We start from the raw sequence: 17,641 nt of genomic DNA, 5'->3' as shown, positions 1-17,641 counted from the left end.
CGCCGGGGCAACAACGAGGGTTGCGTTCCCGTTGCCGGTCCCGGTCCGGTACGGGGGCGACACTGAGGGTTGCGAACCTTTGCCGGACACGGAAAAAGACAAAAAAAAAAAAAAAGAAAAGAAAAAATATGAAATAGTTTTGATATACAAGAAAAGGCTTATTATAGAAATGACTCAGCAAATACTTCACCACTTTCTTGTACATTTTTCTGTTATCTGCAAAATGGAGATTTAAAAAAAAAAAACTACCTTAGGATTTGTGTGAGAAAACATGAGATATGCACATTAAGTGCTTAAAACAGAGTCTGATATATTACAATTAAGAAATTTTAGTCCATGATGATGATGATGGCAGCTGTAGTGCTTGTGGTAATGATTAAATCTAATAATACAGGGCATGAAACAATCAGCAACATTATCACAGAAAAGAAATACCTGCAAGTTTAATTGTTTTTTTTACATGCCAAGACCTTTAGAAATGCCAAAACATATTTCAAGCTATTGTCTGTTTTATTTTGGATAGATTATGTGTGGAACTCAAGTAAATAAGTATTTTCTAGTAGATGGTATTAGAAAAAGTTGAGGTACAGTGATCAGCTGGAATAATAATATCAACTTCTTTTGAAATATTATTGTCTGAACAAGTCACTAATAATAGAGACATATCAACTGCAAATCCCTTCCATCAGGTTGTTCTGTTTTTTTTTTTTTTTTTCCTATTATGATTGATTAGATATACTTCATAGCATGTACAAACTACTTCAAAAAAAACTATTTTGCTCTGGAAACCCTAAAGAAAAAGACTTAATAAGAAGAATACATCTACAAGGCTTTGCCCGGAGGAGTCTATATTGAGATATTTTTTTCTTCATGTTAAAAGACACAATAGTTTAAAATAGCCCTAAAAACACATCCCAAAATCTCCTGACTTGCAAGAACTGAATTCATCCTACAACATCTAAACGCTTTTACCTTCACTGGTACCTCTCCCTACTACTATCCTCATTAGGCTAATACCCCAAGCAATGGGCTAAGAACACAAAACTATCTGGCTATGGCAGACAAATTAAAAAACTACCACTTAAGATAAAATGGAAAAAATAAGATAAAATAAAATAAACTGGAATACTAGAATTATAATTTTAGAGCAGTGCTTCTCAACCACTATTGTCATTCTGGCCTAGATCATTCTCTGCGGTGGGTGCTGTCCTGTGCATTGTATGATGTCTAGCAGCACCCCTGGCTTCTACCCACTAGATGCCAATAGCATCCCTCCCCAGTTGTAACAACCAAAAATGTCTCCAGAGATTGCCAAATGTTACCTGGAGGGCAAAACTGCCCCAGGTTGAGAACTACTAACATAGGGGGTTTCATAAGGATAATTTATTCACAAAAAACTACACAGTGCCTACTCTTCTGAACCAAGCTTCCTTTTTTAGATGTGGAAACTGAGTTCTGATGAATTTAAATACTTGCCTAAGGTCATATGTTTATGTAATTACAAGGTTGGGAAGAGAACCCATATTTTTTCACTCCTGGGTTAGTGTTCATTTTTTTCCTCAAGGAAGAAAAGACAACGTGGATGTGATACCAAAAGCACAAACAACCAAATTAAAAATAGATAAATAAGACTTCATCAAAATTAAAAAGTTTTGTTCATCAAAAGACACTGTCAAGAAAGTGAAGCAACAACCCACAGGCAAATCATATATCTGATGAGAATATAAAAAGAATATATAGAGTTCAACAATAAAAAGACAACCCAATTAAAATGGACAAAGGATTTGAATAGATATTTTTCCAACAGGAACATGAAAAGATGCTCAATTTCATTAATCACCAGGGAAATGCAAATCAAAACCACAATGAGGTGCCACTTCACACCCACTAAGATGACTACTTTAAAAAAAAAGCAGATAATAACAAGCAAGGATGTGGAGAAAATGGAACTCTGTACATTGCTGATGTGAATATAAAATGGTGACCATTTTGGAAAACAGTGTCACAATCCCTCAAAATGCTAAACATAGAGTTACCATATGACCCAACAATTCAAATCCTAGGTACATACCCAAGGGAAAAGAAAATACACTTCATACAAAAACTTGTACAAGTATGTTCATAGTAGCATTATTCCTAATAGCCAAAAATTAGAAACAACCCAAATGTCCATCAAATGATGAATGGATAAACAAAATGTGGTTATATCCATACAACTGAATATTATTAAACCACGCTAAAACATGGATGAACCTCAAAAATATGCTAAGTGAAAGAAGCCAGACACAAAAGGTCACATATTGTATGATTCCATTTATATGTAATGTCTAGAAGAGACAAATCCATAGAGACAGAATGTGGATTAATGGTTGGGAGGGGGTGGGGGAGGGAGGAAGGGGAAATAAATGCCAAAGAACATGGGGTTTCCTTTTGGAGCTGATGAAAATGTTCTGGAATTAGATAGTGGTGATGGTTGCATAACTCTGTGAATATACTAATAACCACTTAATTGTATGCATTAAAATGGTGAATTTGATAATATGTAAACTATATCTTAATAAAAATTAATAGCACAAAAAATAGATGTCTGAGAAAGGCAGGGTTAAAATAAAATTACAGCTCTAGGGAAAAAAGACAATGTAAAAAGGCATCATATATTCACGCACTGATACGAATAAACTGTATGATCTTTGGTAAGTAACATGAGAGGAGGCAAGTAGCAGAGGAGAGAAGGAGGTTAAGTTTTGTATACATTTTGTTACTGGCCAAAGCTCGGATCTAGTAAACAGTCAGCAAGATCTCAGTCTAATGTGTTGTTTAGCTGCTCAGTGCTGTCATTAGAGATTCTCACTATAAGTTTACTAAGATGGAAAAAAAAAAAAAACTGGTTTGTATTTCTTTCTTGTTCTGATCATAACAGGTACTCTTTAATGGAAACCTATTATGTGCCAGGTGTTTTAAATACATAAAATTTCTAATCTTTATAAAAAGCCTGTAAAGTAGGTATTATTTGTTCTCACTTTAAAGATGATGAAACTCAGGTTCAGGTAGGTTAAGTGACATGTCCAGGGCTACACAGCTGCTTTGGTAACCAGAACCACCTTGGGTTGTTTGTTTGGCATCTGTGTCTATGTTCATTTAACTACTGTGGTACTTCCCAAGAAGAGCTGCCAGATTAAATACAGGATGCTCAATTAGAGTTGAATTTCTGATAAAACATGAATAATTTTACAGGTATGTTCTATACAATATTTGGTACATACTTATACAAAAAAAAAATCATAATACTGGGATACATCGATACTAAAAATTATTCACTGTTTATCTGAAATTCAGCTTTAACTGGGCATCTCATATTTTTCCATTTCTATTCCCAAGACTGTGTTGATTTTTTATAAGCATCCTTTGACTGACTAAGATCGTAATGAAGACAGTACAAATGATTACCAAAAAAAATGCTCAAATCTAAACCATATTTTGAGAACAGAAATGTTGGTATAGATTATTGCTATGCATTATGTTGGCCATGGACTTGAACCATGCTATTTCTGTAGCATTCTCCATATATTTTTAACTGGGCATCTCATATTTTTCCATTTCTATTCCCAAGACTGTGTTGATTTTTTATAAGCATCCTTTGACTGACTAAGATCGTAATGAAGACAGTACAAATGATTACCAAAAAAAATGCTCAAATCTAAACCATATTTTGAGAACAGAAATGTTGGTATAGATTATTGCTATGCATTATGTTGGCCATGGACTTGAACCATGCTATTTCTGTAGCATTCTCCATATATTTTTCTTTATTAATTCTTGAAAACACAGTAAAAAAAAAAAAAAAAAAAAAAAAAAAAAGTTTATATAAAAATCAAAACTGATACAATTTGGGGTAGAATAAGACAATAATTAATATCAAAGAATCCCTAATGAAGAAATTAGGCATATGTAAATAGATTAAATTTCTGTATAAGAGTGAGGCTTGCAACAGGCACTACTAGAACAACATGAATGCAGATCTAGGAAAGGATGAAACAGACAAAATAATAGGTTTATCAGTTTATATCTTAAATGTTTCAGGAATAGATTTAATTACAAAACATTCAAATAATTTGTGATGGCATTTGTAATCCTAAAGAGACCAAAACAAAAGAGAAAAATAATTTCTGTGGCTTGGCATTAATGAAAATAAATGAAAACATTTACAAAGTCATATATTTTTCAAGCAACACAGACTATGGAGTAAGATTCTGGTCCTGAAGTCTCTAGTTCTGTTTTCATGAAAAAGCCTCATGCTGAAAAGAAGACCACATTCCTCTCGATCTTTTTACCATTAGGCTCTGGCTTTAGAAAATTAGGGATGGGAAACATGGGCTTATTTAATTCTCTCTCCTTCAGAAAAATTTTAAAAGAGATAGTAACATCTTAATGACGGTTTCATATCAACCATCTTTAGTTTTACTAGAGTGAAAGAGAAGAAATGTTAACACCTTTAACTCTCCTAAAATATATAAAAGCTAATGGGGAGAGAAGTCTTTTGTGAAACAAGATGTATTTTCACCATCCTAATTCTTAACGAAACGAAAACCAAAGAATTAAAAGAACAAAAGCAATAGGTGCAAAATTAAGGTCTGGTTAAAGAAAATCCCATAAATAATTGACTGTGGTTAATAATACTTTACACTTTTCAAGCCTCACTAAACATTTCAAACACTAACTCATGAGTACTTAAACATCATTCTCAAGTAAGCATCAATCATTATTTCACAGGGTTGGGGACATCAACTGATTAGATTCTGTCATTGTACAGGACAGTGTTCTGTTAAAAGGAAGCTAACTTTAAAAGTTTTGGTAGTAACCTCATAAAAGATAAAAAAATGTTTACAGAAAAAGTCTCAATTTTACTGGCATATCTATTTTTCAAAAGTCAGGAAAAAAGTACAAAAGGAGCAAAATATAACAGAAAATGCATCTAGGATTTACTACAAAATATTCACCAACCTAAATCTTTACTGCCTTGCTGAAAAATGTGAATAAATTACAAATCTTATTTCCCTTGCTGTGCATAATTAACAAATGAGACCTATGGACTAAAAATGTCATGTGCAAAAAAAAAAAAAAAAAAGCTCATGTAAATGCTAAGACCTCTCATTTATTCCAATTAAGCTTTAAGAAATGGATAAAACCAGTACAAAAAATTCCAAGGAGCTCAGATGCCAGCCTCATTCACACCAGGTCTACATGAAGCAAACATCTTCCAACCTTCTCATGCTATTTGAAAACAAAAACCGCCACCACCACCACCACAAACGTTCTTTACTTCCACTGCCTCCAATGGCTTACTATTCCAGCACTGCCTGCAGAAGCACTTTACGAGCATGCAACCTCACTGAAAGCCGAAGGTGCATTTCAGGGACAGAGAAGTGGAACAGTTAAGAGTATAGATCCTAGATTCCAAAATCTGGTTTCAAATCGAAATTCTTCACTTATCCTAAAAACTGTGTGACCTTGAACAAGTTAGTTACCTCATCTCTCTGAGCTTTAGTTGCCCCATCTGCAGAATGGTGATGCTGCTTCCTAAATCACAGGGTTTTTAAATAGATTAAGTGAAATAACGCTTTTAAAAAACACTTAAGACAATGCTTGGTACAGAAGAAATGTTCATTACATGGAAGCTGGGATTATTACACGAAAGAGAAACATCTGAAAGTTTGATCAGTAAGAATTGGTCATTGACAAATGACTACATTTGTTTTCAATGGTTTATTCTGCACAATCTCCTCTCTCTTTCTTGGGAAGTCACGAGGATATGATCTGTGACTGGAAATATAACATTCTGATACAGTCTACCTTCATTAATATATTGAATATGATTTTTAACTGTACCATATTATTGGCATCTAAGGTAATTTTAAAAATCCATATATATCACTATCACTTGCCATTCATGAAAAGGGGGAAAAACCCCTAGAAATGTGTTCATTTTCCCTTTTGGGTTTTGGATCATTCTGGTTACCCACGTGAATGTACTTGGCAAGACTTTCCATTCATTACGGTGTCAGGAGCTGTATGACAGTAGAGTAACATGACCATAAAAGAATGTAAATTGAAAATGTCCTGGTGAACAAACTGGTAACTCTGGTGCCAGAGGCATACTGTGATCACACTGAGCAGTATTTTATCACTCATCAGGAATGTTAGAAGGATTCGCAAATGATACTGAGACAAAAGATTTGGCAACATTGTAAAAAAACCTGATATGTATTATATTGAAAATCTTTTTATACACTAAACATGAGTCACCAAGATATTATTTTTAATGAACACTCAACTAAGTAGGCGAAATGTTCACATTTTTTATCTTGTACTCTCTTAGCACCTGATTCTCTTTTCACTTTAATTTAAATTGTGATTTTAGTTTTTTAAACTTCTGTTTTATGCTAGACACTTCAGAACTTTAAATTGTTTCTTTTAATCACCTCTTTTTAAAGTAACATAAGCACTTAAAATTTAAATTAAAGATAAAAGAACCACTGACATGGATACTATAAACTTTAATCTTTCCTAGATAAGTATGACGATTCTAAAGCTTCATTTTTTAAGCATCTTGTTGATAAGATTTTTTAAAATTCTTGACCTGTAATTCTATGTCCAGAATACAAATAATGAGAAAGTGCCCTCTTTATTTTGTTCATTTGAAGTGAGGACCCATCATCCCAATGTTCTAAGTAGAACAGCATACTCTAGTTAACACAGGATGGCCTTGAGGGGCTGAGAGATCTGGTTTAAGTCCTAGCTCCTGTAGAGAGTATACTGCTTTATCCCCTTGGGCCATTTACTTAACTGCCCTAAGCCTCCTTTCCTGATCTGTAAAATACATGCATTTCATAAAGTTGGTTTGCAATTTAATGAGAAACTGCATATAAACCTATTAAAGCACAGTGCCTGGCACACAGAGTTCAATGAATGGTGGTGCTAATTATTATTATTATATTATTCCACATTTGGGCAATACTAAGTTCGCATGCATTTCAGGGTCTGTACTCCATTTCCTCCAACCCAGAAGCATGCCCACATATGTACATACACACTGGGGAGAAGGAAGAATCCATTTTGATATGGAAATCTTGCAACATCAGGTAAAAATATGAAGAAACGAAACATACACACTCTCTTACCCATGAGCTTTAAACAGACAGTAGGACTTGCCTTCCTGAGCCATGAGAAAAAAGATACAGGTAGAATGAACAACAGGAAGTTTGGGGGAAAAATTATTGATGTTAAGATACCATACTTGACAAATCTAAGAAATAAAAAAGATCATAAACTATTTTGCTATTTGGACTAATAAAAAAATCCATGCATAATTTTGCTCAAGGTTCAATATCTCTTATTGGACTGTAGTATAATCTGGGAAATGAAGGTTCCTGCTGGAGAAAGGTAGTGGGGTTTGGGAGGAGTTACTGTGTTTTTGTTTTTGTTTTTTAACATCTGGAGTTAGTTCTGTCACCTCCCTGAGAAAATGAAGTGCATAGTTCAAGAAAAGGCCATTTGATTTGGAACTTAGGAGTTTGCTTTTATTTTAGTTAGCATTTGTCTCGGGATGGGGTATCACTTTAGTCTGCTTAAAGGTTTACAGAGGGGCCAGGGGAATTAGCCCACACTCTGTCCTCTACCCTAAGCCTTGCTAAGCTTTCTTATACTTTTCCCATCCTTACACATAGGAAGCCGTTAGCTTTGCCGGAAAACCTTCACTGAGGGATTTCAAATGAGAGATAAGATGAATGGTAGAAACCTTTGGCTCGTTAGTGGGGTTCTCATTTCATTCCAGTCATTACAGGAGGCAAAATAAGTAGTGATGGAAAAAGAAAGGTTGTCTAGGCCAGTGAACTAGGGTTGTAGCAGCAGTTTCCTTTTCCTGTCCCAAAGATGTCCTGAGCATGACAATGAAAAGGAAAGGCAATTCTATATATGACAGCTTTTCATCATTTTACAAAAAAGTGTTTTGTTTTGTTTCCTTTTAATTCTCCTTCCTTTTCTTTTACTCTGCTTCATATAGTTACCTAACACATTCTTTGCTTGAATTCTTCCGGCTGCTAGTGACACTTTTGCAATTTGCTGCACTTTCCTGGAACCAAGGATAAAAGAGTTGTTAGGAAACACAGATCCCAATGTATATTACCACTAGCTGATGTGTAACTTGGGCTGAGGTCCTTATTTGTTAGTAAAAGTGGGTGAAAATCCTAAAGAGTGCCAAAGGTAGTAGTAAATCAGGACCCATGTATTTGTCCAGATTTTTTTCACTCTCATTTTAGAATGATCACATCAGGTTACAAACGGGAAGATATCATGTGAGCCAAGATGAGTTTTTCAGCATTTGAACAGGAATTGAACAATTAGATGATTATAGAAAAAAAAACCTCTGTAAGATGGTGGCAGTGATTCATTAGAATTTTCAACTGAAACTGGGGACAAATTAATGCTTTCCATTAAAGAAAGGAAGGAAACCTAGTTTTTAATTAACATCAAACAACATTAGACACTCCTTTTCTATAGTTTCACTGTGTTTAAAGGGCATATTGGATTGAAAGAGTCACGACAAATGCTGCGGGCAAAGGATTTTCAGCTACAGCACTAGATTCTGAGTCAGTACCTCTGAAGACTTTATGAGCACTATAATACTGCTAAACTTTTTCTTTCCCAGAGATTTCCACTTATTATGGTACAAGTGACCTTTAAAGTTCCTCTTATGAAAGACCTCATAAATACTTCATCAACCAATCAACTACAATTGTAACAGAGAGGTATAACTTTCTTCCTCACTGGGGTAATTGAAACCTTGATTAGCTTGCTCAAGTAGTTGGATGCCTCAGTAACAGACACCAAACGAATGTCCTGATAGTGTACTTAGATAGGGACTAAAGTCATTCTTATTAACCTATGTAAATATGGTAAATCATAGATGTGTAATGGGCCACAGGTAACCGGCTAAACCAAATCAAACAAAATAGAAATTTTCTCCTCTCTTTGATTCCAGGGATACCTATGTTTCTTCCTTCCTATAGACAGTATTGCTCTCTCTCCATGTCCTTTCTAGACTACACTTCCCTTTCCCACCGTTTAATTTTCACCTCCCCTACAGCCCTGTCCTCATCTCTGCTCTTTCCTTTCTCTATCAGAATCCATCTATTCTTAATCATAGTTGAAAAAAATAGCCCTTCCAATAGCCTACATGACCTGACTCCCCACTACCTCTCTGGCCTCATCTCCTCCTCGGCCATTCTGTTCCAGCCCCACTGGTCTCCTTTGCTCAGAGCCTTTACATTTGTGTTCCCTCTGCTCTCTGATAACTGCAGCAAGTCTCTGCGTAAGTGTCTCCTTCTCAGTGATGCCTTCCCTGACCACCTTATGCAAAATAATCCCCTAACAAACTTCCTAGCTCCCTTTTCTCTACTGTTGTCTTCATAACATAAGGGGTCAAAACCTGGTTAAACCTTAGATACTCTTCACATTTTCTAAGAATTAGCAGCTGGAGCTAGTTGATTTACATAATAATAGTTCTCAGCCTGGGAGTTTTCAAAACATTAAATTACCAAGACTATCTCTACACATAGTTCCTTCCCTACACAGCTCGTATTTCTTTATTATGGAAAATTTTAGCAGCCTTGAAAAAAACACTATCCAACTCCGAATGGTGGGTTTCTTTCTAATCATCTAGAGGTTATGGTTCACTGACATCTACATTTATTTTCTTAAAAATGCCAATGCTTAGTGTTTCAGAGGCCTGATATCCGTGACATTTGTCACAAAGACATAGCTCAATATTCTGCTGGGAAAATTCCTTTGTGTAGAGATTAGTGTTTACATAGCGCCTACATGGTTAAAAGAAAAAATGTGTTCTAATTTTGAAAATAAGATCTTTGTTTTGAATGAGATATCTGCAATATTCATAAACATTAGTACTACACAGCTTTTCCAGTAATCTTTTGGTTTAAGACAAAACCTTCTCAGGTTTGGGTGGACGGTTTACACAAAAAGTTCCTTGAGTTTATTTGTATAAATGACTCCCTTTTAGCAGAGGGAAGACTCCTAGAAGGAACTGATCTGCTGCAGGTGAGGGTGGAGGTTGAAGTGAATTCAAGTATGTGTTCACTGAAAGAGCCCTCTTGTATTCAGCACAGCAGCTTTCTGTTCGGCCTCCTTAGGAAACAAATAAAAAATTAATGTATCTTTCACAGGCAGTACGTATCTGGAGGTTTGACAGACAAACAGATCTTTGCACATCAGCATGATCGTGAAGAGAATCTCAAAGGTAAATTATTAAAAGCAAGAAGAAAGAAAAAAGACTGTTATGTGCAAATCTCCTTGGATATTTAAACTTGCAGTTGGTTATAAAGCGGTCACGCACAGATAATGAAGGCTGGCTGTGATCCCCAAGGCCTTCTTTTAAAATTTGCCTTACAACTGCAAAAACATGTGATCTGAAGTTGGAGGAAAAACTGTCTCTCCCGTCACAGTCCATTAGAATGCTGAACTCTGATTAGCTAGAAGTTAATCTGCAATCTGTAGCATGGAAAAGGTTTTCAAATGCTGCAGGTTTCTGCAGACACATTTTTCAGTAGGTATTTGAGTATTCCTCTTTCCATCTGGGAAAGAAAAACAATCGAGTTCAACATGCCTCTATGGACCCCTATAGATTAAAATCTACAAAGCGCTTTCAGTGAGTATAGGAAATTATAACTTTTTTTTGAACCAAAGGAACAAAATGAAATTCTAAAATGACTGATATAATATTTCAATGGGAAAAAATCTTGGGGAAGTCTGGGTGGAGAGAAATGACAGAACAAGTGTTATGTTATAGGTCTGAGACCTGAGTTTACTGCCTTAATACTGTCACCATCACCATCACAGAAGATGAAAGAGGTAGCACAATCAGTGAGGTTTTTGATGAGACTGATTTGGGTGGGGGTGAAAAGCACCTTGGAGATTTGGAGAATATCAAATTACCTTGACAAGAGAATTACAGACTCACAGAACAGGAAGGGCCTTCAAGAAATGCTTACTGTAATCTTCTGCCTGTGGATAGGGTTCCATGACCTCCCCCTCAGGAACTTGTTCTGATACTTAGTCACTTCTAAAAGAAATACTCCCTTGTGTAAGAGCTGTCAGTTTTTAAAGCCCGTATCTTGTCTATTGGCCTCGGAGAAATAGAAACCTGGTCAATATCTTCCTTAAAAAATTCTTCACAGAGGTGTAGCTTGTCCCCAGGAACCACTATGGCACCTGAGTTCCACAAAAGTGAAGCTAATACTCAAATGCAATGCAGGCGAATTTCTTAGTTTGTAGAGTAAAACATGGGGAGAGGGATGAGATCAGAGAGGTACTCGGGAAAATTTGTTTGGACTCCAAATTAAGCCACCCAATACCATTTTCTAGAATAACAACTTTCTCATAGAGACTTCTTTCCATAGATTTAATAATGTTTAGGTTTTCCTCTGGCTCTTCTGTACTTGTTGGACATTATTTTTAAATTATAAGCTTCTCAGGGGGGTGGGAGTTAGCAAGAAATTGGTCAAGGGCCATAGGAAGTGATTACATTGTGTAATGCTGAATATACTAATTATCGCAACTTGAGCATCACACAATGCACACGGGTATCCATATTCAATGTTATACCCCACAGATATGTACGATCAATTATGTTTAAAAAAACAAAACAAAACAAAATAGATAAATAAATAAATAATAGGCTTCTCCATCATCACCTGCCTCCCCCCAAAGAAGAGGACAAAGCGGGAAAGAATACTCTAAAAGATGTGCTGTCCAATATCTCCCAGTTTTCCATACTCTAATTCTCCTAAAATGTTATAGCATTTGTTTTGTAACATTTCAAAGTGCAGCTGTAAAGTTAAAGATTGGTTCAGATATATCTGTTGAAACCATGAACCTGTCCTTCAAACAGCTGCCTTGGGAAGCAATAAATTTATTCTGGTGAGGGCTATTATTCTGTGATTGAAACTCCTCTTTCAAAATTGACCCCTGAATCAAATGAAATTAGTCTCATTATCTTAGATTAACTATATATATAGTTATTTATATATATATAAATTTATTTATATAAAAATATTTATTTATTTTTTTTCTTTTTGGCTGTTGGCCAGTAAGGGGTTCCAAACCCTTGATCCTTAACCTTGGTGTTACCAGCACCATGCTCTCCCAATTGAGCTAACCAGCAAGTGTCCTCATAATATTTTTGACCAGAGAGTTTGTTACCCAGTTTGATCATATATCTTACTTGTAAAATTTGGCTCAACATCACTTTTGGCTCTCCCCACAAATCAAATCCACCCACGAACTGCAAAGATTTAGTACCCATGGAAAGACCTAAAGTATATACTGCGTTAACTCTTAGGGAAATCCAAAACAGGAGTTCCTAAAATATTTAGGGCAATGTCATTATCTTTCAATTACAGTAACAAGAGGTATAAAATTTCTTTGACTCTACACATTTCTGATTTATTTTCTTTAACAAAATAGTCACACTAGGGCTGGCCCGTTAGCTCCATTGGTTAGAGCGCCACCTTGTAACACCAAAAAATAGTCACAACTAATATATTGCTAATTCACGGTTAGTATTGTTCCACTAAAAATTGGGAATCTTTTTCTAGAGAATTTATGCATGTTATTGTCTCTCTGCTACCTGCTTGATGCCCTTTATATTACTAATTCCTAACTTAACTTGATCTTGTTTCTGAGGGAACATACACATCCAATTAATTTTTTTTTTTTTTTTTAATGAAGTGTTAGAAATCTCTCCGGACCTATTGCCATTGATAATTTATTTATCCTTCGGGTGATGGGAGGAACAGGGAAAGGAAGAAGAGGCCAAGGAAGCAATAAAGCTAACAGAAAATTAGCCTTAGTATCCAGTGACTTGGACCTTCTCTGAGAAGCAGAAAACATTCATTCATTCATTACTTACCGTGTATGGTCACATCCTGTTTTAGTCACTGGGGAATCAACAATAAGCATTACAGACAAGGCTATTTCTCTCATGGCACTTAGGGGTCATCCAAAGAAGCACTAGAGTGTTAGTCCTCCCAGACTCACCGAGGGCACTGCCTTACTGAGAGTTCAGAGTCTAGAGTCTAGATCCTATTTTTCTCAATCATCATTGAGAATGAATGTCACATGGGAGGGAATACAAATCTTGGCGAATAAAGAGATATTTGTTTCTCTTGGACTACAGGGCACTGTTTCTCTCATTGAAGTAAATTAAAATGGTTTGGCTCAATTTGTTTTTCACAAAGCCATCTTGATTGCCAGTAAGAACTCTGTGCTCTTCTAAGTAGAAAGTGATTGCTGATTTGTTGTCCTATCTTCCAAGATATTGACAGCAAGATGTCCTTCTAGTAATTATAGGGTAGCACCTTTCCCTTTATTGATGTTGTCGAACAATCAGGGTAATTTTTGTATGTACAGAACTATACATATATAAAACACACTAAAAAATAAATGAAGGGCCGGCCCCGTGGCGCACTCGGGAGAGTGCGGCGCTGGGATCGCAGCAGCGCTCCCGCCGCAGGTTCGGATCCTATATAGAACTGGCCGGTGCGCTCACTGGCTGAGCGCGGTGCGGGCGACACCAGGCCAAGGGTTGCAATCCCCTTTCCAGTCACAAAAAGGACAAAAATAAAAAAATAAAAGAAAATCAAGCAACACAAATAAAAAAGAGAGCCCTGATGAGGCACTGAAAAGTATGGCAACACAGCATCTGTGGGTCACAGTGGTCCTTACATTAACCTGACACCACCATGTTATATTGTTGGTGAGGGAAATGAAATTTTCATTAATTAGAACAGAGCAAGCATGCCTTTAAACCTTTCCTCCCTCAGATTAAACTGGAGACTTCAAGGGCCACTTCACTAATCCTACCAGATGCACTCATTCCTTCTTATATATAATGTCAATAAATCTGTTACATATTTAACATGCATGCAGATATCCATATATTTCCTTTATGCACATTTGCTTCGGTCTTGGCTTAGTTTAACAGCCTCTAAAAGGGCAAGTTCAGTATTGCTTCAGGTGTGATATTCTATTCAGATAAGTACTCCACTATGAGCCCAATATAGCACCTAAAATAAAGTTGGCATGCAATAACTTCTTAATTAATGAAGACACTGCTGATTAATTTGTTGTAAATACTAGCACATGCGAAAACGACATTCTTACTTGGGTTCATCTTTTTTGATAGTTTAGCCTTTTTTAAAGAGCTGTGCTTAATTTATGGGCTGAACAACTCTAAGAGCTGAGGTAGATACATTGCGAAGTAAAGGAAGCAAAAGCATCAGGACCTCTCACCTGCATGGGAGGGGTGCTGGCAATGTGCTCACCTGGCCATAGGTTTCTGTAAAATTTGCAAAGATATTTTTTTTTAATATTCCTTTTCTTAAATGATTCCTCCTGAATTGTATGAAATCAGACCTCAAAAATCTGGATTCTCCCCTGTTTAAGGGATATGTAAAAACCTGAAAAGAAGTCTGATAAAGATAAGTGCTAAAAGTTTGGGAAATGCCAAACCTCTCTCTCTCTCTCTCTCTCTCTCTCTCTCTCTCTCTCTCTCTCTCTCACACACACACACACACACACACACACACACACACACACACACACACACACGATAATTAAGCTAAGGGAAGATAGGATTAAGGGAAATGAAGTGGATATTTATTTAAAGGACAAGGCTTATCAGATATCTTCCGGATTTCCAGAAGTCAGAATAACAGGGCCTGCATTTAAATTTTAAGAAGAGAAACTCTGAGAATTAAAAAAGAACTTTACAGTAAGGATGGTAAAGCAATGCAAACAAGGCAAGTTATAAAACTGCTTTCTCTAGAAAACTATTTGAATGATTAGCTAGTTAGCTGTGGAAAGGTTAGGGAAAACACACCAGCAGCCTGAGTTTTGATATAAACCATAGAGAATTCCTCAGTTTCTATTCCAGGATATTCTGGCTCTATAGGTATATGTGTCTGAGTCTTTAGTTTATAAAACAGGAAAAATAAAATGAATATAAATTTCATGGCTCTCTTTGACACCTTGAATATTGGTACAGCAGAGAGAGTTGATCTGTGAAAAGATCTGTAAACAATATAGTGTAGATCATTTCAAAACTGGGTTTGAATGTGATAGAGGTCGGAACCAGAGATGTCTGGCTATAAGATCCTCTTTTCCAAACTAGAAATAACAAGGGCATTGTTATATGGCAGTGGTTGCATTCTGGGAAGCAAGCCATTCCATCTGTATATAAGCACTCCGGCTACCTTCCACGGTGTAAAACGCAGCTCACTTGTGATTATATCCTTGATCATGACCTAGATTTGGCCAAATATCACTGTTTACTTACTGATGGGAATATCTTTTTTTTTACTATGCTAATGATCTACTGCCTTCTCCTTTACCTCCCTCCTCCCTGGGTACTATGCCATTATTTACAGAGGAGTTTTCTGGCTTCATCATGAATCTTCTGCTTAAGTTGCCTTAGTTATTGGTATAGAGGGATTTTGCCATTAGGCTTGACATGTTGGACAAATAACTTACAAGACGATTTAGGGAGTTTACAGACACACTGGATTTTACTTCCTATACAAAACTTTGCAATACTAAATGTCATGTTTTAGACCTGACTTCTTTCAATGTGAACTTCTGTATAATACCTTTCTGACTCTTGGATACTCTAGTACAATGAAATCTCAGCATTACTTTCTGCATATTGTGAGTGTTTATACTTAAGCACTGACAAAGGTGAAATATGACACTCTATGATACACTTAAACAATTTAATATGGTTATATTTTATCCTGTAAAACTTATGACTATTTTACTTCTTTTAAAGTACAGCAACTCCCCAAAAGAGAGAAGTTGGAATTTTTTATCCCCTTCAAAGGGTCTTTGAAGATGGCAAGACTTGGAGAAAGTAGAAAGATCAGGTATATGTTTGAAGAATAGTCCTTGAATGATTTTTATCATAAAGAGAAAAAAGTCCTCAAGACATAAGCAGGTGACTAACTAATTATGCATAAATAATGAAGATTTAAAGGGTCATAGTCGATCATAAGTGGATAGTAAATCACAAAGTGATGCTGACAAATGAGAGGTTTGGTACTAGATTGTACAAATAAGATGGAGTAAACACGGGGTCCTTCCTGTGCCTATTGTTAGCTCTGCTCAAGAGTTATACCTGGAAAATATAGTTCTCTTTGAGATTTCACAACTTAAGAATGATGGGGTGAGAGTAGAGAATTTAAAGTACTTTAGTCAAATATTTGCTGAATCAATGTTGATGAAGAGTCAAAGGAGTCATTAGAATAATGAAAGATTTTGAAAAAACTGGCAGAGAGAAAGAGAGAGAAGACAGCTAGAGGGCTTTGAAGCATTTAATCCAAAAGGCCATTTATTATATTTCTAGTACAAGAGGAGCATGTTATAAACATGGTTACCAATCAGTAAATATTTGCTGGTAATTTCTATATGCCACACACTCTGCTGTGAAATCAAAATTGAAAGACAAATGGGACACATTTACTCCAGAGGAAGTCACAGCATAAAGAAGGCAGACCTGTATACCACCAATTGTAATGAACGGGGTGTTCCAACAACCATATTAACAATGTGACATGAGCATACAAAATAGGGAGCCATTAATTCTCCCCAGAGTTGGGAAGGGGGTTGACGGAGTGTGGATGTGTTGTCCCCTCCAAAACTCATGTGGAAATTTGATCCCCAATGTGGCAGTGTTGGAAACTGATTGAGTCATGGGGGCAGATCCCTCATGAATGGATTAGTGCTCTCCCTGGGGGAGGGGGTTTAGCGAGTGAGTTCTCGCTCCAGTAGTTCCCGTGAGAGTTCGTTGCTTAAAAAGACCCTGGCGTCTTATCTCTCTCTCTCTCTTGCTTCCTCTCACCATGTGATCTGCTTGTACCTGCCGGCTGCCTGCCGCTTTTCCGCCATGAGTAGAAGCAGCCTGAGGCCCATGCCAGATGCAGCTGTCCCAGAATCGTAAGCCAAATAAACCTCACTTCTTTATAAATTACCCAGTCTCAGGTATTTCTGTTATAGCAACACAAACGGACTAATACACGGGTATTAGTAAAGCTATAACAGAGAAAGTAGCCATTGAATGGAGTCTTGAAGGGCAAAAATGATTTTAGCAGGTGGAAGGGAGATTGCAAGTAGATTGCATTACAAGCAGAGGAAAAGAATAGTGGTTGGGGGGAGTTAGATTGGCAAGAGTTTCCAAATGCTTAGACTTCACTGTCACCTGTGGGAGGCCATTGAAGGCTTCTGAGAAAGTGAGTGTCACAGTGAGACCTATGTTTTAGGAAAAAATGTCTGGCTGCAGCGTAAAGGCAGTTTGGCAATTCATACCAAGACTGAATGAACTCAGGACAACTGAAAAGATGATTGGAGTAGTCCATGGGAGAGTTGACAAATACTGAGACTAGAACAGTTAAAGGAAGGATGAAGGTAGGATAGATTTGAAAACTAGTTTTCAGGCAGAATCAACAGGAATTAGAGATTGAACAGATGTGAATAGCGACAGCAAAGAAGATAGAATGTTGTGCCATTAACCAAAGAG

Source organism: Galeopterus variegatus, unplaced genomic scaffold, assembly GCF_000696425.1.
Source record: "Galeopterus variegatus unplaced genomic scaffold, G_variegatus-3.0.2 Scaffold4151, whole genome shotgun sequence".
NCBI lineage: Eukaryota > Metazoa > Chordata > Mammalia > Dermoptera > Cynocephalidae > Galeopterus > Galeopterus variegatus.
The sequence above is the reverse complement of the archived record's forward strand: the minus strand, read 5'-3'. Positions refer to the sequence as shown.